This window comes from Cavia porcellus, unplaced genomic scaffold, assembly GCF_034190915.1.
Source record: "Cavia porcellus strain 051 isolate PalLab524CR breed Dunkin Hartley unplaced genomic scaffold, mCavPor4.1 scaffold_24, whole genome shotgun sequence".
NCBI lineage: Eukaryota > Metazoa > Chordata > Mammalia > Rodentia > Caviidae > Cavia > Cavia porcellus.
In genome coordinates, this window is record NW_026947507.1 from 54,656,557 (window position 1) to 54,678,243 (window position 21,687).

Consider the following 21,687-nt stretch of genomic DNA (forward strand, 5'->3'; position numbering starts at 1 on the left):
AAAAAAGGCCAGTTAGACTGGGGAGGAACGCTTGGAATTCCATGGAAGACATAGGCTGGCTCACGAAACTTCTAATCTAACATCAGGTACTACAAGAATGGATTGTGCACCAGAGAATGTGCCAAGGTATCCAGTTCTGAAATTGTTAAGCTGTGCAAACTGAATGTGGGGTCGATGAGCATCTAATAACACATGATAACCTATTAATAAACAACACAATACAACTGGGTTGATGAAATGAAACTCATTTTTGCAAAGATAAAAGACATAAATTCATTGAGAGCCTGGCTATGGTCTGTTTTCCCTGAACTCTTAAAACACCTTTTTTAAAAGCTCTGAAGTTTATCACTAATTAATAAATAGCTACAATAATACAAACTCTGGAAAGTATTAGTAGAGTGACTAGTAGTGGTTCACAACCAACATTCTGGTTTTCACAACTTCTCATAGAACAATAAAAATCTCAAGGAGAAGCTGGGTGGTGGCACATGCTTGTAATCCCAGTTTTCAAGAGGCTGAGGCAGGAGGATCACCATGAATTTGAGGCAAGCCTGGTCTGCATAGTGTTAAAGGCCTGTTTGCACTACATAGTGAAACCCTGTCTCAAGCAAGCAGGCAACAAACAAAAATCTCAGGGCGAGTATTTCTGGCTCTGGCTGGATCATCTGATTACCTGCAAATGAATTTCACCTACCGTTAATGACCATGTTCTGGTCATTTAGGATCTTTCTAAGGTAGAAAAGCTGATATGATAACAAAAGCCAAGCATCTTTAGAGAATGTGTTGTATTTGTGAGGAATTTCTGGGAAAATATCCAGTGACAGGTACTATTTGCTTGGACACATCACACAGCAATTACAGAGGCTGCCTAAACACAGTGGCACTGGCACAGCTTCCCGGGTTGATGCCAACACCACCCATGAGCGGGGGCAGGCAGGTCCATGCCCAGAGCCAAATGCAGTTTTGTCCTGTGTAACACACTTTCTGGAAGGTTACGCTTCTAACAATAGTGCTTCACCAGTCTTCCACATGTAACTGTGATACAATCAGAGCTGCAAGGCCCTCAGCGTTGTGCTACCGTGGATCTTCACAGGGACAAAGCAGCCCTCTGCAGCTCTCCAGCAGACGAGAAGCAGACCCTTGGGAGTCTGGAAGCTGGAGGCGGGGGCCCTTGGTAAGTGACACTGAGGACCGTGCTGGAGCCTTGTTGGAAGGAGCCGTGCATAGTCATTTTTCTCCACATTCACTGCAGCCAGACTTCAGTGCGTGTGGTATTGAACTGCATTGCTCAGGGCAGGTGGGACTGCAGACCTTTGGGACAGGCAGCCCCTGGGAAGGAGGCAAAGCTGCACAGGCAGGACTCCCAGCAGCAATGGCTTCCACACCGGGGGGCCAGCCACTCCAGGAAGGAGAATACACTTTCTCATAGCCCCGGCATCTGCTCCTATCTGCTCTGCTCTGCCTCTTTCCTTTTCAGGGCACGACAGTTTAATAACTAGGTTTTACAATCGATAATTGCTAATGAGAACTTCTCTAAATGTTGAGTGTGTCATATTAAGTCTTAAATTGTTTCGTGATCTCACAGAACTTCTAGTTCAGCTGGAAGCCAGTTGCACTGATATCCGAAGTGTGGTTATTTGTTCAGTTGCATATCTGGACCTTTCTATAAATTTAAGTTTTTAGATTATCATATTAGATTTCTTGTTTAAATCTGGCAAGTGTGTAAAACCTGTAGTAAGGATTTTATAGCAAAATTATATCAGAAATCAAATAAGCAAGCCAAAAGTAAGACACTTTGTTTGTAGGCAAATTTATTACTCTAGTGTCATAGTTGTTAGAAGCCTCCAGATGGTAATAATTCAATAGCAGAGCCATGGATAAACACTATTAGTGCTTCCCAGTTGGTGACTCTGTGTACACAAGGCGTCCCACAGGGAATTGTTGGGGCCCTCCAGAGTATAGTTATCTGTAAAGGATTTGACAATCAACAGTGTGCATGGGAAACCTAAGGTCTCCATAGTGAGAAGAAAGGATCAGTGTGGGCGAAGGGTTCTGAGAACACCAGCCATCCCAGAACCAGTCAGAAATGAACACTAGTTGCCTCTCTTCATTTGCACTATGGGGTGAAGTGGGGGTTTCCAGATGCCACAAACCCCTCTGAAAGAGCATCTTTGGTAGAATATTCCTTCCCAGACTTGGCACAAAGGTAACTTGGGTTATGATTAAGAAACCCCTGCATGATACCCAGTACACCCCTCTCCGCCAAAAAAAAAAAAAAAAAAAAAAAAAGCCACTGCAGATTTTAGCTACCATGGCTATAATAGTTACACCGCAAATTTCTCCATTTCTTACTGACTGTTTTAGGCCACTGAGTAGCTTTGTACTACTTGTTGGCTGACAAATAGTGGGAGGAAAGTTAATATCTCTTGTGGTACCTATGTAAATATATATGATACGGTAAATACTCAGGTATAAGAAATCCACAAACAAACTGCTTGGTTACGTCAAGTCTTCTATTCATTGGTACCCGTGCTTATTCGAGTGTGGTATGTGGGCTCCTACTGGGGTGTGCACTTGGCCTCTTGGTGCTATGCTTTGGACAGGCATCATGTGACTCATCATGAGGTGTCCTTTCAGGGCGCTTAGACGCTGGTGCACAGCTGTGTGTGGTGTGTGCAATGACTGCTATCTGCTCAGAGCAACCGAACATGAAGGGAGCGTCATGAGTCATTTAACAGACTTGGTGACACCACTTGCAAGACCACTGGCACTTTGTTATAGCAATAAAGGAGGAAGTAATCTGAAAGTTTGTACCAAACAGCGGGGCCACGGCTGTAACTACACCTGCAACTGTAGACCTGTGTTTGGAGTTGGGTGACAGATGGGGGTTTTATTATAGCATTGAAAATGGGCCACTACAGCTTCCATCAGAGCCATACAGAGAAGCAGTCAAACTTGGGCCAGTCACAAGTAAGGAAGGCTTCACTGCCCAGGGCCAGCCTGTCACAATTGGCCACGCAGGGCACACACTTAGCTTTGCTCCAGTGGGCAGTGTGACAGGTTTCCTGCTTAGCCCTCTCCAGTGATTAGGGATGCTGCTTGATGCAGGAATTGCTTTTTGCTCAAATGTAATTTTCTAAAGTTAATTTGTCTAAAGTTTTCCTCTTAGCAGGAGTTTTCGCATTAGCTATTTTAGTAGAAAGAAAAAGAGTAGATGGATTGGTCTGGTTCCAGTCAGTGATTTTTACCACAGAGCTCGTAAAAAGTTCTAAAGTTAAGAAAAAAGGTTATAAAAGCATCAAGATGATGTCAAAGTCTTAAATTTTATATAGCATTATCTGATCTCCTAATTAGGTAAAAATAAGAAGATGAATACTTCCAACTTCCTTGTTTGGCCTTCAGATGGTTTCCTATCTGTGTTATCCAATTTCCTTTTTCAAAGGCTCTAAGCCATTTCTTTTTTCAGTAACAAAAATCTCACTGATGTCTAGTTCTGTGCTTTCCTGCGTTTGCAAGGACGCTGTCTCTTTCGCCGTAGGCCTCTTAACCATTTTACTCCTGAGATCCTTCTTTTGGTTTGCTTTTGGGTGTGTTTTCTGGAATGATTCCGTCTGCAATTTCATTTCTTTTGTTAGTCTAAGAAGTGTTTGAGGGTGTTTTCTTCCTCCTTTGTTGATGGGCCATTCCACGTGGATTGGTTTCCTTGCCCCCAAATCCTTTCTTCTCATGCATATCCTGTCACGCGGGATGGAAACTCTCAGTCCATCTTATTCACGAGTCTCAGTAATGTAGTGCCTCTGTACGCCTGTGGCTTGATGTTCACAGCACATTTATTACATTTAAAGTGACATTTGCTCTCGTTTCTCTATGCTGAGTTTCTTCGTTCATTTCATTGATTGCTTATCTTTGGTTTGAACTCATAGCATTGAATTTATGTTATTGGGTTCTTTATGGCATGATGTATTTTTGGGAAATGATCTTTTTATTGTACTTGGTTTTTTTCCTTAAAATAATAAATTCTTTATCTAGTTTTTGCCTGCCATGATCTCCTCTGACAAGTGGTTTTTAAATTTTATTGACGTAGTGTGCATGTACATGTATGCAAGTGTGTGTGTTTGTGCGTGTGTCTGTGTAGTTACTGTACTTGGTTTAAATAGGAGCAGCTCTGAACAGACTCACCCTGGGTCCCGATTCCTGGTTTAGGGAGTGGGTGGCACTGTCTGCTTCTGATGACCTTAGCTGAGCCCCGTTCCTCCCCTTCTCAGGTTGGGGCTGGCACGGCCTTTCCCACCACTGTGATTTCAGACTTTGTTGGTGGAGAATTCCGGCCAGTCAGGTCTTGCTGTGACGTCAGTACAGCCTCCACTGGATGACTTGGCCTCTGCTTCTGGGTTGTTTTCCGTGTCTAGTGGGGGTTGTTACCGTAGTCCAGAGCGGTGTTCTCAGGCTTCAGGTCATCTTCTCAGTTCAGGCTAGATCAGACCCTGACAGCGCTCTTGAGGGCACTGCCAGGACCGTCCTGCAGGCTGCTCTCCAGGGGTCACGTGGTATTGGTAACACTCATCAGAATGCGCTTGTTGTTTACATCTGACAAAGCTCTGAGGGCCTGGTCCCGTATCCTACTGCGTCCTCCTGCCGTGACTCCCAAGTTTGTAGGGTACAGTTGTGTTTCTTTCTTTGTGTGCTTGCTACTGGTGAATCACATGTTTTTGTTTTTGTTTCCCTATTGTGCTTTCCATGATTATTTGGCAGCCTGACGTCTGCCTCAGTGTCTCCTGTCTTACATTTCAATCATCATTAACTTTCTGAATGTACTGATAAAGGCAAGTGGCATTTTGCTTATTTTTATTTTTTTATTTTTGTACTGGGACTTGAACTCAGGACCTTAGACTTGCCAGGCAGGCCCTTGGGCTACTGAGCTACATCCCAGGCCCTTTGCCAATCTCTGGACATAAAAGTTGGCTTTTGTGCAAACATCGAAGGATGTGGCAATACTTTCTTCACCTTGTTTTCTGGCCTCTCCTACTTTTTGGGTTGTTTTTTGTTTGGTTGGTTGTAGTTTTTTGCTCCTAATTATGGAGTCTGGTCTCTCTTGGGAACAATGACATTAAATTGGAATACACACTAATGTTTGCTTATGTATTTATTTATTTCTTTGTCTTTTTGAGACAGGGTCTCACTATGCAGTTCAGGCTGGCTTTGAACTCACTTAGTAGCCCAGGTGGTCTTGAACTTGCAGCAATTCTCCTGCCTCAACCTTCCGAGTGCTGGCATTATAGGAGTGTACCACCAAACCTAGCTTAGTGCTTTATATATACTTGATTAATTTAGTTAATATTTAAGAAGTTTCAGTGACCTCGAAGTTTATTGGGCCAACCCTTAAACACTTGTACATCAATTGCATTAAAAACTTCCACATGTTTGGCATGAAAGCCTCTAGATTGACTACAAACCTAAAGTTGAGACTTGGCTTTCTCTCTCAGTTGTTACCTTCATTCATTATGACTTTACCAGATTTCATGCTGTAGAATGATGGTGTCCTTACTTTCAACTTTGTAGTACCGGTTTCAGGCAGTGATACACATATTGTCCCAGCTACTCCCGAGGCTGAGGCAGGAAAATTAATTAAGTTTGTGAGCAGCTGGGAGAACATAACAAAACCTTGCCTCAAAAAGTATAATAAAATAAATATAAAGAAAAAAAAGCAGTGATAAATATATCCTCTTTTTAGATGACATTTAGTTTAGGTCTAGCAAGGCCTAGAAGAAAACAATTCTTAAGTTAAAAATAATTTTTATTCCATTTAGGAACAGAAGCATGGTCTGCAGTTGGCGTTTAACTGGTAGCTTCTGGCTTAGGCTGAATCTGCACCTTCCCTTTGGTATCACAGAGGGAAACAGAGTCATAACCAATCATGTATGCACTTTTGCTTATTTATTTGCACCCCTGAGAATACTACAGCTCAGTGTTACCACACAGAGATGCATAACCATAAAAAAATAGATGAAAAAGCCACATTCAGGTTTGTGTGGTAGAGAAGCAGATTCATATCACAATACAATAAAATGTTTCTCTTTGGAGTTGAAGAGGAGAAAGGGAGATATTTACATCTCCTTACCCCATGGAAAATATCTATCTCCTAGGGCACAGGCAGCACTCCTAAGGGCTCTAGTCTAGGTTAACCCACTCCATGAAGAGGTGTGCAGTCCTCCTCACCTCTGCTGGCGCGGAGCCCGGAGCCTGTGTGTGGCTGAGACCCAGCGATCTCGGCCCATGCAAGGCTCTGGGGAGCAGTTAACACCCCTTCCCTGTGGGGCCAGGGCTCTGCCCTCCAGGTAGCCTCTTTCTGCTCCTCATTCTTCTGATCATTCTCCTGCTGTGTTCAGGAATGTGTTTCTTTCCTTATCACACAGACTGTCTTCTGTTTCCTCCCCAGTATGCTTACACAGTAGCTGAAAGTCACCGTTTGCCAAGTCAGCCCATGTCCTCCACGGGCATTTCATAATCAGTCTGTGACTATTAATGCTTCGTTCTGAAAGTTCCAGCGAATAAATGCATCCTCCTTTCAACCCTGAGTTAGGTCAGGGGAACATGCGTCTCAATAGTCACCCACAGAGGTGGGCGGCAAAACCCCTCTTCCTCTCCTTAACTTCCCCTCTGCCTCACAATCATTTCTCAACAGGGAACTCATCCCTTGAGTTCTTCCCTTAAGCTCTGTTTCTTAGCACTGATTTATCTACCAAGACTGGAAAGCCAAAGCACCCATTACATAGGAGAAGGAAAAAGGCACATAAAGCCACATGCAAACATTGTATTTTATAGTAACTTCTGTTCAGATTTTAAAAGTAAGCCCACCACAGATGCAGCTTTAAGTACTTACACACAAGGCAAGTGTGAGTGTCTTTCTTTTTACATTGAGGAAATCCCTTTCCAGTGCAGATGTGTCGAGTAAGGGTGTTGCAGTTTGGGTTATACCTGCAGTTTAGTTTCTATGTTTGATGTCGGTATGGCATGAATATTAGCATGGTTTAGTACAAATGGTAATAATTTTAACAAGGCTTTAAATACTTTGTATCAAATTCAAGAACCTTGGTAACTGGTAAGGTAAGAGACAATGGAAAGGAAACAGTTAATATTGTAGTGAAATTCCCAGTGAGACTGGGAGCAGTTGGAAAGAAAGATGAACAGATAAACAGGCACGTGCCTTCCTCCAGGTCCATCACATCTTCTTCCTTTCAGGTTCTAAGTGTTCACTTTCTGTGGAGCAGCAACGTTTGCATGTTATTGGTCAGAAAGAGCTCATCCCCGCTGGTGGAGGTGGAGGGCAGCCGGTCCTCAGTGCGATGTATGTTGATGAAAGGGAATTAATTAGCTAATCCATTCTCTGAGTCACTTGGAAATATTAACTGTAATAGTGGACTTGACTGATATTTCAGACAAACAACAAAGTAAGGCAGAACGTGGAAAGTGATGGTTAACAGAAGCTAACTGTGAAAGTCAGAAAGCTGCCCTGGAAGCATCTAAAGGATTCTAATCATTCATAGTGAGATGGAAGAGTAAACAGGGCCAGGCCCAGGAATAAGCGTGCAGAGTAACCGAGGCCAGTGAGGATAAATGTACCAAGAAAGCTGCAGTTCTGCTATGCCAAGATTGGTTGGGCACAAATGGGACCTGATAAATATCATTGGAGATCTGGGCTGATACCCACCAAACCTGGAAAAGCAGGACTCCTGGGCACCCTCTGAGGGTACATCAGCAGCCTCATTGTTTGGAGCTAGTTCTCTCCTTGCCTCTTTTCTGCAAGTTAACAATGTCCACCTTAGGATTTGTCCCTTGGTCTCCTTGTAGCTAGAAGGCACATAACTGGGTTAATTAAAACAGAAGCCAGCAAGGACACAGAGGGCTGATGATGGAACAGGGGCTCAGACTCCCAGAACCTCACCAAACCTTCCCAGTGTGCACCAGCTCAGAGTCTATACATGGGACACTTTCTGAAATGCCTAGTCAGATAAAAGGGCAGGGGAGCACTAAGGTATTTATGACCAGCCATTCAGGATACAGAGCTAACACTTGGGAAGTGGCCTCTGACTAGGATGATCGCTAGAAGCATAGGCATATGAAAAGTTTAGCTTCCAAGGACAGTGGGTGAATGTTTTCTACTGTGTGGGCCAGATAGTTTCAATGCTGTACTGGGGAAGAAGAGCGACCATAAATGATGGATTCATGAGGGTGATTGTGTGTGACTCCAATAAAACTTAGTCTACAAACACAGGTAACAGACTGGATCTGGCCCACGGTCCAGTGTCTTTTGTCCTCTGCCCTAAATTGAGATTAAAATGCACCAAAAGAAATGCACTGTAAAAGAGTTAGAGGGGGATCCTGACAGAGGGGACAGGTGTGTAAGCCTAGAGAACCCATGAGAGGACTGCGTCCTACAAGAAGACCATAGGGACACACCGTCCAAGACCCCCAGGCCAGAGGGCTCCAGCGTTGCTCAGTGGTTCAGAGCCGGCTTCCTTTGCAGCCCAGGGATGGCGGTAGGAAACACCACTGTGACTCTCACAGTGCTGTGGTCAAAGCGCAGAGAAGGGTGCCAAGAGAAAGTGTTTGTGAGTCTGGAGCCAGGTTCACGGGTTTGCCGAAATGAGATGCACAGCTGGAGAAACATCCCAGGAGTTTGATCACCAGAGAAGGATGGAGATGGTTGATGGATGTGGTGTCTCTAGCATGGAATGAGTGGACAACTAGTAGCTCACTGTGCAGTGTATAAAAGAATTCCGTGGTAGCGGCCAGGAGCCTTAGGGCGATTGACTCTACAAAGAGCCTTGGTCTTTGAGCCCTGCTTCTGACTTTCAACCAGATTCACAGCCAGATTCTGCTGGCTAGAAGACAGATCACACTTCTGAGAGGAAGCAGTGTGCAGTCCTCGGACAGTGCAAATGGTAACACGTCCCCAGGTCTCCCCCAAAGAGACTCGTAGACCTTTCTTCAGGTATCAACAAATTGTAGAAGGGGAATCATCACATATCTTGAGAACTGAGGGTACCAGTTTCTGGTGGCCACCACAGCACCCTTTTAGAGTGGGGTGTAGGGAGCCAGCATAAAGTGCAGTAGTTTTAATCCTGGTTCCTTAATCTTCTGAGCAGTTGTTACCCCAATCTCTGATGACTGTGGGAATACACTTGCTTGATGTTTGGCATGTTCCCCATATTGAGTGCTTGGCCTTTGAGAAATAGCAAGGGTAGCAGGATAGACTCCGTGAAGACATCCGACCCTGACCATCCCTCCACAGCACTCTATTCTCTAGCCAATGGTAAGTGAGTCGGGATGCTGAATCTAAGCAATAGTGGCAATGATTAGCATCACTGACAAAGTGCAGGGTGGTGGTTTCCATTCTATCACTACTTAATTTACAGCTTCTCTCCTACAAAACTCTGATGGGTCCCAGCGACGATAACAGACTGCCACAAACCCAAACAAGGAGGATCCCCGATTTTACCTGCCATGCTGAGTGTGGTATTGCTAGGCTAGATCAATGTCATCTCACATGTCGGGCCATAGCAGCTACTGATCTGGGAAATGTACTTCTCCAGTACAATCAGAAAGGCTCAGAAATAGCTTGCATTCACATGGTTTGGATCACACAATGCGTTTACACTTTTGCTAAGGTTATACAAACTCCCCTGTGCAGCCTATTCAGGCTTCCTCCAGGCCCATTCTGAGCTCTTGAACCTATGCTCAACCTCTTGCACCTTAACCTCTCCTACTTTCTTGCACTGTGACCTTCTTATAAGTGGGAACGGTAATCATGCTCAGCATGGCATGACTATCAAAAAAGATAAACTTTCATTATAAGACAGGTTGATAGTTGAGTGGCTTGGATTCTGTGCAATGTAATCAAAGTCTCACTGGAACCTTACTGACTTTCCTGTGGCTAGGGTGTGAGGCTCGATACCAGCAACTTGGAGGAGGAAGAAAGGTTTACTTTGGTTCAGATATCCAGCTGGGGGCTGGCAGGGTCTAACACAGAAGCATCGTGATGGAAGGATCTTCAGCTGCGGGTGACATAACAGCCAACGACCCTGGGAGGGAGATGCACTGCTGGGGCCAGGCCCAGTGTCCTGCATCTTCTGCACAACCTGACTCCCAACAGTAGACTCAGCTGTGATGCTCACAGGTTGGTGAATTCACCCATGAGCACAGCGCCCAAGACCCATCGTCTTCCCACACCTCGCCTCTGAATGCATAAGCTTTTGAGAGAATGTCAGCTCCATGCTATGACAACAGCTAAACACAGTAGATGCTTCAAGAAGCCACAGCAGGGGAATTTGAAACAGAATGGTTTATATTGGTTATGGTGAGGCTGAGAGACAGTGAAGACACAGAAATTAGCAGTAGAGAAAGTCTTTATTAACTAGGCTTGCAAGACCACAGAATGAAGTAAACTGGTGTGGCTGAAACCCATGAGCTGGGATGACGCGATGGAAATTGGAACCATGGTGGGTTTGTTGGATGCCAAAGAGGAAATGTAGCCTTTATGAAAAGAGCTGACCAAAGCAAAGGCTGGGGAAAGAAATACTGCGGTGACTGTCTTCCTCTGCCCTGGGACATCTCCTTTCTCACTGGCCAGAAGCCAGCTGACTTGGGGCCAGAGCAACACCACCTGCTGTGGTCAGCCTGGAGCTCAGCAAGGCTTGGGGCCAACAGCACATTCATCCCCGAGAGGTCAGGACACTCAGCCACCCCACTGTGGATAGGTTTCCGTCATGGGCATGTGCATTCTCCCTATCAGCTCTTCTAGATCAAGGTTAGTCTTGATTTAGGAAACAAGGAACTTAAGAGGTGAGCTAGCAGAACAGAAATCGGCCATGACACCAACGTTAAGAATGAATTAGACTCTTCCATCAACACAGACACAGCTTCAAAGTGTTATGAGGTGGGAGACGCTGGGCAGGAAGAGTACACATTATATGACCCCAGTTTTATCCAAGTCTAGAAAAGACAAAAGAGGAGGGATAGGAAGCAAAGTGGTTTCCAGTGCTCATGATGGGGACGGAGGAAATTAGCTGCCAAGGGGTCCAAGGAAATCCTCTGCATCATGGTCATGGTGGTCAGAACTGTGTGTATTTCTCAAAACTTTTCTAATGGCATATTCAAAATTAGTGAAATGCATTTCACCATAGTTCAATAAAGCTGACCCCCAAAATCAAAGCAAATAGTCATATACCCTTTCCTAAAAACAGGGTGATAATTGATTATTTACATATGAAAACACTCCCACTTTCTAAATTTACAGTCATTCTGTTTTCAGAAACTTAGAAGATGAATTGATGTTATGCAGGAGATGAATTCATGGAAGTGTCAGAGAAATTAAAGCTCAATTGCTTTGCTGTTACATTTAAAGCTTTGATTCTAACAATATATGATGCACATCTGGATGACTGTGTCTGTTTTCCACTTCTTGTCTGACTTTTCACCATGGAAACCTTGGAGCCTGTGGTCCACGAAGCCACACTTTTAGCAATAACTTTGGCTGCATTCATGAAACTTTCTTCAAGGATGTCTCAATAGCAAGACAGGTAGAGGGCAAATGACTCCACCAAGAACTTCTGGACTCCACATGGAGAGGCTTATTTGGGGGAATTATTTCCAGAATCAAGAAACCATATAACTCCAAGCATCCCTGGCAAGAAAACTTGAAAAGCTTCTGCCTAAAATAGCAAAGTTGGACTTCTAAGTCACGGAAAATGACAAACACATTGGAAATCTGGAAGACCCTTCTCAAGAGATTAACACAAACACCACCAAACACAGTGCATTGCAGAGGGCTGATTTCACTGAACATCATTATGAAAAAGATGGGTGGCACAATCTGAAGCCCTGATGTCGTGGATTGACTGGAATTTGTGGAAAGATTGCTTACTGGAGTTTTGGGAAGAGTGATGGAGGAGTTGATTACAATTTGGTGTCACTTGAGACTTCCTTTCAAATACTAGAGCTAGAGATAAGATCTGTAGTGGATTAAAGATTCTGTGCAATCAGGGAAAATGGTTGTAGGGATGGATTTGAATTCCTTGGTTAGGGAGGCGCTCTCTTGAGAAGGAAAATCTTTGTCTCCTTGGAACTAAGCCTAGAGATGCAGACAAGAAAGAGACATTGCTGGAAACATCAAAGAGGGCACGGTTTTTGTTTCCTGTCTAATTGTCTGTAACACTATAAGACCCATTTATCTCCTCTGACATCTTGAAGGTCTGCAGAGACTGCTGGGAAGGCCTGATGAAATCGCAGACTCTGGTCTGCCTGTGAAGTAAATTCAGTGGGGCTTTTCTGCTTGCCTGAATGGAGGAATTTGTATGGAGGTGTGAACCTAGTTATGTCTTTTGGGAGTCTATATGTTCTTCATGATTTAACTTTGAGCACAATGGGAAGAACAGACCAGTGAGATAGTAAAATTTTAGCTATTCAAAGTAGATTATTAAATGGTATAAAATATGGTGAGCTTTATGCACTGGTTAATAAAATTAATCAAAATATTTAAGTTAAAATATTTGCAATTGCACTTGAACTTCCAGCATTCTTCCAGTACTTCTCAGTGTCACTTTGGGGACTCAAAGGCTACGCTCAGGAGAGTGGAACTTCAGACTGGAGCCTGTGAACTCTGTTACAACATCAGGGTGGCGGTACAGGAGGAAGCTGAGACTTGGTGAGCGTGAAGTTCTCCCATACTGAAATATGCCGTAGACTAATTATAATCTAAGTGCCTAGACAGAGGAACTTTAAATCAGTAAACCATGTATCACTCATATTAGGTCTTTCTTCACTGGGGAAAACATGGAAGAAGTTTTATCATGAGGTTGTTTGAAAGGCTTTCTGCCATTGGATTGTGCTTTTGACAGAAAGCTGCTGTGCACGATCGCATTCCACACAGCTCTATTTGCTCTGAAGATGCGTGGGTTGTGGGCGAGGCTGTCAACCTGGAAGACAGAGTGGATCTCAGGAGACACTGGAGGAAAAGCCTGTGCCGGAGGCCAAGCAGATGCGGCGGACGTGTCTGATTCCTCGCGGCTCTTCACGTGTCCGCTGGCTTATGTTTCTGGACGCAGACTGTCGGATCACATCGAGTCGTGTGCGTCTTATATCGCTGGGGATTGATTTCGTTAATGCAGCCCAGGGCAGAACCCAGACTCATCTGCAGGGAGAGATGCCTTCTCAGGCTTGGCAGCAGGGTGAGGCCTCCACGACCACTTTTTAAAGGGAGGAAATGAAAGCTCGCAGCCCTGGGGCGAGGGCCCCAATGCAAGCTGAGAAAACAACTGGACGCGCTTTGGAACTTGCTGGCAAGTGCTTGCGATGAACTGGAACTGATTCAGGGTGCATCGGGAGAGCAGAGGCCTGGCTGCTGCTGTAAGACTCGAAGGGAGAGGGCTTACAGCAGGAGGGTGCCAGCCGACTATGGGGGGAAGGCAGCCAGGCTGCAGAGAGGGCTCAGAGCAAAGCATGCGGTACAGCCACAGCACATGGAGGACAGCACTGGAAAGTGACGACGCGTGATGTGACCTGGCGTGTGGGTCGCGTGTTGACACCTCTTACTGTACCTTACACTTAGGGCTGTCTGACGCTGATTCATCTATTACATTAGAATTTAGAGTAACGACTATGTCCTTCAAAAGTAAGTGACTCATGACAGCTCAGCTAGGAAATCACCGCTTATTTAAATAGACCCAGCACACTTAATGTGTTGTCCAATGTCTAACTTTATGTGAATCGCAGTAGTTTAACTTGCAACTATTTCTGAGGTGTTTTTTTCCCTTTTTAGTGCTGGACTTTTCATTGGAACAAGCGACTTCCGTTAAGTGACCCTCTGTGGTACCTGTGCTGTAAAGAACCCTAGGAGTCTCCGTTCAGAGGGATGAAGTCTTGCCATGCATTTTCATAAAGTGTAATCTATCGCTCTGCTAAGCCACTATTCCTTATTTTTAAAAAGTGAGGACAGGCATTTCAAGGAATCTAGACTAAGACAGGAGCCATTACCATTCTCCAGGAGGACAAAAATTCATTGTCATGTCAGCTTTTGTTTTTTGTTTTAGTTTTTTTCTTATATAACTTAAAGATATGTTATGTACTGTGCACATGGACTAATATAAACTTTAAAAAAGAAGTCTGAAAAGTAACAATATGTTTACCTACCATATAGGCACAAACTGTATACACCCGTTTCTACCTTTTCTAAAGCTGACATGCGGAGATTGACCTACAGAGGTTTTTCAGAACAATTTAGAATAAAAAATACATTCTAAAATTTAGGTCCAAATGCTATTGTATAGTTGAGACTTGCTTACATTCTAATTTATAGAATGAACATATAAAAAATCAAAACACCTTTCATGAGCAAAAAATATTTTACAAAACACTGCATTCTTAGTCATCATACTTATATATTACAGCCACACACGCATTAACTGTGTCTGGTTTACTGAGTAGTCTGCACTGTCTTCAGTGTCCCAAGCACTACCTTGTCATTTACTCATTTAGGAATATTTTTCAGATTCTCTACCTTTATGGCCACTTTTAAGTATAAACAGTTATTCATTTTAAAACATCAATCTCTTCTTAGTTTCGTAATGTTTAGCTTTTTTCTTAGCTCGTGGTTCTTTCATTCTTTCTTCCCTTCATTTTCTGATTTTTTTCTTCTGTTAAAAGGAGGAGCAGTTTCTCCAGTTTTCTGGCTGTTCATGTGAGGAGCTTAGACTTCGCCACTTCACATCCTTCCAAATCCAGAGCTGAGCAGACTGAGAAGTCAGCTGCTCATTTTGGATCCATAGCACAGGTGAGGGTACCACTTGGGTTGGTGACCCCAAAACTGTGGAGTCACGGGGGTGAATACAGGAGTCACAGCCTATTGGAGCTAAGGCTCCTGAGGGGAAATGTTCCTGGGAACCAGGGCTGGGCAGGGAACCTGAACTATAACTGGAAGCTCAGGATGTGGGTAAAGCCGAGCTGAGGGTTCCGTGGAGCCCAGGTAGTGGGAGTTCCCCCCACTTTGATGAGTCTGACCTCTGTGAGCGAGACAAGTTTCTCACCATAATTGTTGCAGAAAAATCCCCAGTCCTTCTGGCACGTGAGGGGAAACACACCAGAGTACTCTGTTCTTAACAGCGCCTGCTCTCCTGAGGAACTAATTAACCATATTACCAAACCCTGTGTGAACTGAGACAAGGCATTGCCTGACTCCATCCAGCTCCAGCCTTCCACACAGTAGAAGGGAAATACCCAACTCTAGGCCACTCTAGGCTCTTGCACTGGCAAAGAGAAAGACTCCGCTTTTAAGAGCAGGGGACTGAGAAATACTTGTAAAGTTAACAATCAGAGACAGGCTACCTAAAGGGCTGAAACTTGATCAGAGGAATATAGACGCATTCTAAAAGGCCTGTTTACATCCGTTCCTTTTATCTAGTGCATTATATTCTGCTACTGAGAGGAAAAAATTACAAGATGTACTAAAAGAGAAAACTGAAGGGCCACAGCAAGCCTCAGAATCAGACATAGCAGAGATGTGGGAATGATCTTATGGGGAAGTTTTTAAAGATTCTGATTAAGATGCTACAAGATAATGGACAAAGAAACAAAGGACAAAGGAACAGGTAGGCAAGGTAGAGACCATGAAAATCCAAAAACATAATCAGAATGGGATAGGAGAGATTAAAACTCCATAACCAAAAAGAAGATGGTGTTTGAGGAAGCTATTAGAAGGGCAGACAGAGCAGAAGAAAGAGTCTGAGCTCCAGGGTAAGTGAACAGGAAGATCCAGAATTGAAAATCAAAGGAAACAAAGACAAAAAAGAGAGGAATATTCAAGGATGGGAGGGAGTAACTACGAGCGAGGTAACATGTATGTAAAGGGAGGAAAGAGAGGAACAAAGATAAAAACCTTCAATCAGCAATAACTAACAATTTTTCTCAAATTCATATTAGACATCAAGTCACAGATGCAGGGTATGCAGCAAGATAAACATCAGGAGAAAACAAACATAAAGAGTAATGTATCAGATCTACCCTATACCTAAACATGCAAAGTTCAAAACTTCAGCAAATCAAAGATGAAAAAAAGATTTTGAAAGCCACAAGGGAGTGGGAGACACCTTCTCTTTAGAGAGACAAAATAAGCACTTCACATGGCTTCTGGTCAGTAACCACCTGCATAGAAAGACCATGGAATGAAATATTTAAAGTGTTAAGAAAATGCTACTGAAGTACAATTCTGCACTCTGCAAAATTATTATTCAAAAGTAAAAGAAATATGAAGCTTTTTCAGATCAACAAAAACTGAGGAAATAGACTTAAATAAATATTGTGAACTGAACTTTGATAAAGGAGCAAGAGCAATAGAATGAAGCAAAGATAGTCTTTAAAAAATAGTACTGGAACAACAGCATAACACATATGGAAGAAAAAATTTAGATATAGGCCTTCTACATTTTACAAGGATAAATTCAAAATCGCTTCATGAACCTAAATGTAAGCAAAAGCGTGGGGATCCTGGAAGATAACACAAAACCGTGGAGGTTTAAACAGCTTGATTCATAATTGCTGAAACTTGGCAAAAAATAAGACAGCGTTTAGGAGGTACATGGATGAATAAGCTGTTAATTCTCTAGCAAATAAAGGATTTTTTCATTATGAAAAATTAGTGAGCAATCAAAGCAAGAAAAGATATGAAAAAAACTCAAATGCATGTTACTAAGTAAAAAAAGCCAGTCTGAAAAAGCTACGTTACAGTATGGTTCTAAGGGTACAACGTTCTGGGGGGGAAAAGAAGCTATAGAGATGGGCATAGAACCACTGACTGTCCAAATTCACAGAATTCCCAAGGTCCATCGCAAGCCTAGATAGGACTACGAGTGTGCATGGTGTGATGTGCCAGGGTGGTCCGTCAGCACTAACAATGCACCACTCGAGTTGGGGCATGCGGATGGGGAGAGAGGCTGGCACTGAGTGGTGTGGGAGGGGTATGGGAAATCCCGCACCTGCCTCTCAGTTTTATCATGAGCCTAAAAACTGCTGTAAAAACAGTATTTTGTAATTTATTTTGTTTTTAAATCCCGTATCATTATTTTTATTCTTTTGTGTTTTAAAATTAAAAAAAGAAAAAAGAGAGGAAGATGGGAAAGGGCAAATGTTTAAAGGACAAGCACATTGCCTGTGATTTTGGCTTTTTGTACTGTACTAAATAACTTGAATATTGCTGCAGATTCTTCTTGAGGGCAAGCGTGTTCCTGGAGGTTTCTTTTGAGTGGGGGATGGGGTCTTCCAACTCAAAGTGTCTTACGTGAGGGTTCAAGTATGATATGACTTTTTCCTGATCACTTCTCATAGCCTCTGCATGACAGTTCACCCTAGATCTTCCTCCGTATTAATTTTCCCATTGCTAAACACAATACCCACTCTGACGAAGGAAGAGCATTTAATTGAACTCAAGGTTTGGGGGAGTCATACAAGGTCAGCAGGTTAGAAGGCAGGAACCTCATCATGATGGGTCTAAACTGCTTAGTTCAGAGTAGCCTGGGACGGCCGTAGAGAGGAAGGGCCATAAACCAGATAGTACCCAAGGTCACAGCTCTGTCACCCACCCAGAGACACTGGTAAGTCTCTTCTACTAGGCATGCCCTCGGTGGATCTCAAAGCTGGTACACCTGGCGTGCCACTGTGACTGCTATAATCCCCTACTCATAGCACCAGTCACTACCTTTTCAGGCTTAGCACTGGCCTGATGGTTCAAGAATGGCTGCCTTCCACCGGATCTTCCTGACCCATGCCTTCCTGGTCCTCGTAGTGGTAATATGTCTTCCCCCAGCCACAATGTTCTGCTTTCTCCTCATTTTCTCCCTGTCTTCTTTCCTAGTTCAAATCAATACTGAAGAACATTACTAAGTACGTTTGATAAGGTCATGAATAATTTACCTTTTTGTTTACAAGTACTATTATGTGATTAATAGTCTTGCGTCGTCTTCCCCCAAAATTAGCATCAGGAGAAGAAAGAAAAATAATCTTTCCAACCCTAATAATTGGATTGCAATGCCTTCTTTTTATTTTCCTTCCCTACCCTAACTAGAGAGTGGGGCTTCAGCTAGCACTTAATAACTCCTGCAATAGGCATTCCGATTGTTTACAGTTCTTTTTAGTTTGTTTAGGTTGGGATATTTCTTTTTATTCAGACTTCACTTTTAGTCACCAGTTCGAGGGCAAGAAAAATATCTCATTCATTTGGTTTCACTTACAAAGTGCTCCAAACAACTTTAGCTTTTTACGTATACAGCAACATAAATATGCTCAGGAGTTACGGTTACACTCAGTATGAGAGTTTTAAACACTACCCTGGGGCATGATTTGATATTTATTCATTTATTTTGGTGCCAGGGATCAAACTTACAGCCTTGTGCTTACCAGGCAGTGCTTCCGCCACTGAGCTAATCTTTTTGTTCTCTATCAGTCTGAAACCTCCTGTACACCTGGACAGTAGTCCATGAAATTGCTTTCATTTTTCTGGCCACCCAAATGTATCTTCCAAATTTTCTCTAAATTGTTCTCATTTGTGTTATTGTGCAAATTACCCATTAAATTGTACTATTACCTGCTTCTTTTAAAAAACTGGATATCCCTTGTTCCTCACCATTGTGACTTACAGTATGCATTATCTGTATTCACCGGATTAATTTTATTTAAACAGAACTTTCAAAAGAGCAGTCACCTACTTTGGAACATTTCTGTATTTCAACATTTACCAAGAGGTCAGAGTACCACTGGTACCACTGCCAAATGTCACTTTGCTTCCATCTTTATATCAATATAAAGAAAATGACAGGAGCTGGATAGAAAGAGGTTTTTGGCTTTCCACACTCAGAAGGTCAAGGTACTTTCATAAAGGCCCAGGGCCTAAGAGTAACCCAGCTGGATACCAAGAAAATAGCATGGGCCCTAAATTAAGGGAGATAAATCAGACTAAGCAGCAAGTTAAGCTTAGAGATGTAAAACCAAAAAGGAAAAAGAAAAAGAGTTAGGATAAGAGAGGGCAAGTAAGAATCCTGACCCGCAGGAAAGAAACTTTATGCAGCCTGTGCTGTTAGTGGACAGCTTCTTGCAACCTTCGGGCTGGACTTGGGAATGCAGAAACCCAGAGTAACTGGTCTTCTTTGAACTCCAGCTGAGTAGTTGATTTCCTCTAGACTCTTGATGACAAAGCCTAAATCCTAAATCCAGTGGATCATTCTAAACCCACAGAGCCACTGTGACAGGTGATCACTGTTTGCGGACAAGTTTGCTGTCTGCTTGTGGATGCAGGACCAAAGCCACCAGGAGCTACTTTCCTCGTGTTTTCAGTGGACACTTCCTCTCTAGCACCTCCCTGTCCAGGACTTCATTCTGTGACATTGTGAGACTATGGTTTGTAAGATGACAGTTGTCTCACCCTCAGGTTTTCAGAGGAGACTGGTTGTGTTCAGCGTGGGTGGTATAGCCCTAGACTGCACACTCAGTTTTTCGGTGGGAAAAAAATTGTGATTTGTTTGGGAGAAATAAATTTATTCAAAGAGATGAGGTACATAGAGATATTGAGAGTCTGCATAACTAAAAATATGGTACAGACACTCCATTAGTAGTTTGAAAACATACTAGGTATTCTATAGTATTATAAAATTAAAAAGCAAGTAAAATTTAAAGAAAAAGTAGTTTTGTACTGTAGATTTTTGTACTTCATGAAGCATGAAGATCGTAGTTTTCTGAGTTTAAAAATACATGATATCTTTTGCAGCTTTGCTTACTATGATTTGAAGAGGAAAAAGGTGTTGCTGAGTAATGTAAAATGAATGCATGGTATTTGTTTCCATGTAGAGTACCACTGAGCTGGTACCACTCAAGGATGCTCTGAGCTTTACATTAGGGGAGATATATTCCCCCATGTGTCTAGCAGAATTCTGTCTTTATAAAAATTGCAGTATTTGAAGGGAATTATGTACATACTCTTCTCTTGTATGAAACAACATAGTCTAACATGTGGAGAACACACTCAGAAAGTTACATAAATTAGGTATTTCTCAACATCTAGCCACATTCTGTTCAGTCCTCAACAGAGAAATAATCCCTACCGCATCAAATCAAAATGGAAAAGAATTTGCTTTATAATTACAAGAATCTGCAGTGGCAAAGCAACTTGTGACCAGGGCAAGAGAGTGCTGCCCTAGATTTTTCCCTATAGTGCCACCAACGGTCCTTTATTCCTGCCAGGGAGAATCGCATTTATGTGGCATAAAAAACCTAAGCACATTCAAATGCTAAATTAATATTCACTTCTAGATTCTTGAACGTGTTTACCACAAACACTTTGTTCCCTCTAGTTTAAATATATATTACTTCAGGCACTAATTCTGTGACTTTGTATTTAGGAACACAGGCCCAAGCATCAACTGTGGGCTATGAATTTGCTTGAATACCATCATGTTTTCCAAGTTCCAGCTCTGTTCTCAGACCATGTTAATAACAAGGGCTTGTGGGGAACCCTGAAGGGAATCATTGTCTTTTATTTCTGAAATGAGATTTAGAGTTTAGTTCTTTAATTTAATTTCCAGATTAGTTTCCTAAATATTCTTCTCACTACTGTTTAAATAGAAAAGTTCTGACAATGAATGATTTAATTTTTTTTTTTAACTGAGGAAAAAACTGAATGGGTAACTTTCTGGATAAATGGTTTATTTTTATTTCTCTAATCTGAGTACCATTTTTTGTTAGTCCAGCATAACCCTTAAAAAGTTAGTTAGAGGGGCTGGCGATTTAGCTCAGCGGCATAAGCACCTGCCTTGCAAGCAGGCCATGAGTTTGATCCCTGGTACCGATAAAAAGTTTAAAAACAGAAAAAGTTAGTTAGAAATACTCTGCTTTGAAAAACCATAAAGCTTCCCAGTCTGTAGCTGCACGCTGTGTGCATTCCGTGCTGTACTTTTGTGCACGCCTGTCCGAGGAGTTTCCTGGCTGTGACCTACGCTCTGACTAACGCCTCTCTGGCTCTGACTGAAGCTGCCCTGGTCTCTTTCCCTCTGACTCCAGGAGCTGTTAAATCTGGGGTCTCACTTCTCAAGGCATCCTGTTCCCCGAGGCTGCGCGCTCTGTCCCTGTGGGACTGTGAAATGTGACCCTGTGAGCTCTGGCAGAGGCTCCTGCCTCTGGAGGCCTGGGGTCACCCTGGTGCCAGTAGTCACCTGCAAGGCTTGGTTGGCCAGGGACCCGAGTGAGGGCAACGGAGCAGAATGCCCGCTCCTGCCTTCTCGCTGGCGTCAGCTCACGTCCCTTCCTCCCTCCCAGGAGTCCTGTCTACCAAGGTGACTCTCCTCGGCCCGAGAGGTACTCTGCCATTTTCTCCTACAGACTTTTAGATTACTCTGTCTTTGTTTGGGAGCTTCCTTTAGACAGCCCCTTGGCAGTCGCTCTGTGTCGCCCTCGGATCCCCTCCAAGACCAGCTTCTCCAAGCAGGTGGTGGCCTCTTTCTGTGACTCTCTTTCCCCTCACTTTGTTACAGTTTTGTTCCTAGCTCTTAGATTACATGGCAGTGTAACATTTATTCTTTTCACTTCAAAGATGTTTAGTGCCTCTCTTGCCCACTATAATGTAAATTTTATGATGGCAGGGATATTGCATTATTT

At 43.1% G+C, this 21,687-nt stretch overlaps 1 long non-coding RNA gene across 1 annotated transcript in view; it reads left to right on the forward strand.

Annotated features, from left to right (window-relative positions):
- Positions 1-881: 881 nt before the first annotated feature.
- LOC134472776 (uncharacterized) overlaps positions 882-21,687 on the forward strand; it is a 28,103-nt gene continuing 7,297 nt past the window's right edge. The window contains exon 1 of the long non-coding RNA XR_010042748.1: positions 882-1,174. This is a non-coding gene — a long non-coding RNA (uncharacterized LOC134472776). The remainder of the gene's footprint in view (positions 1,175-21,687) is intronic.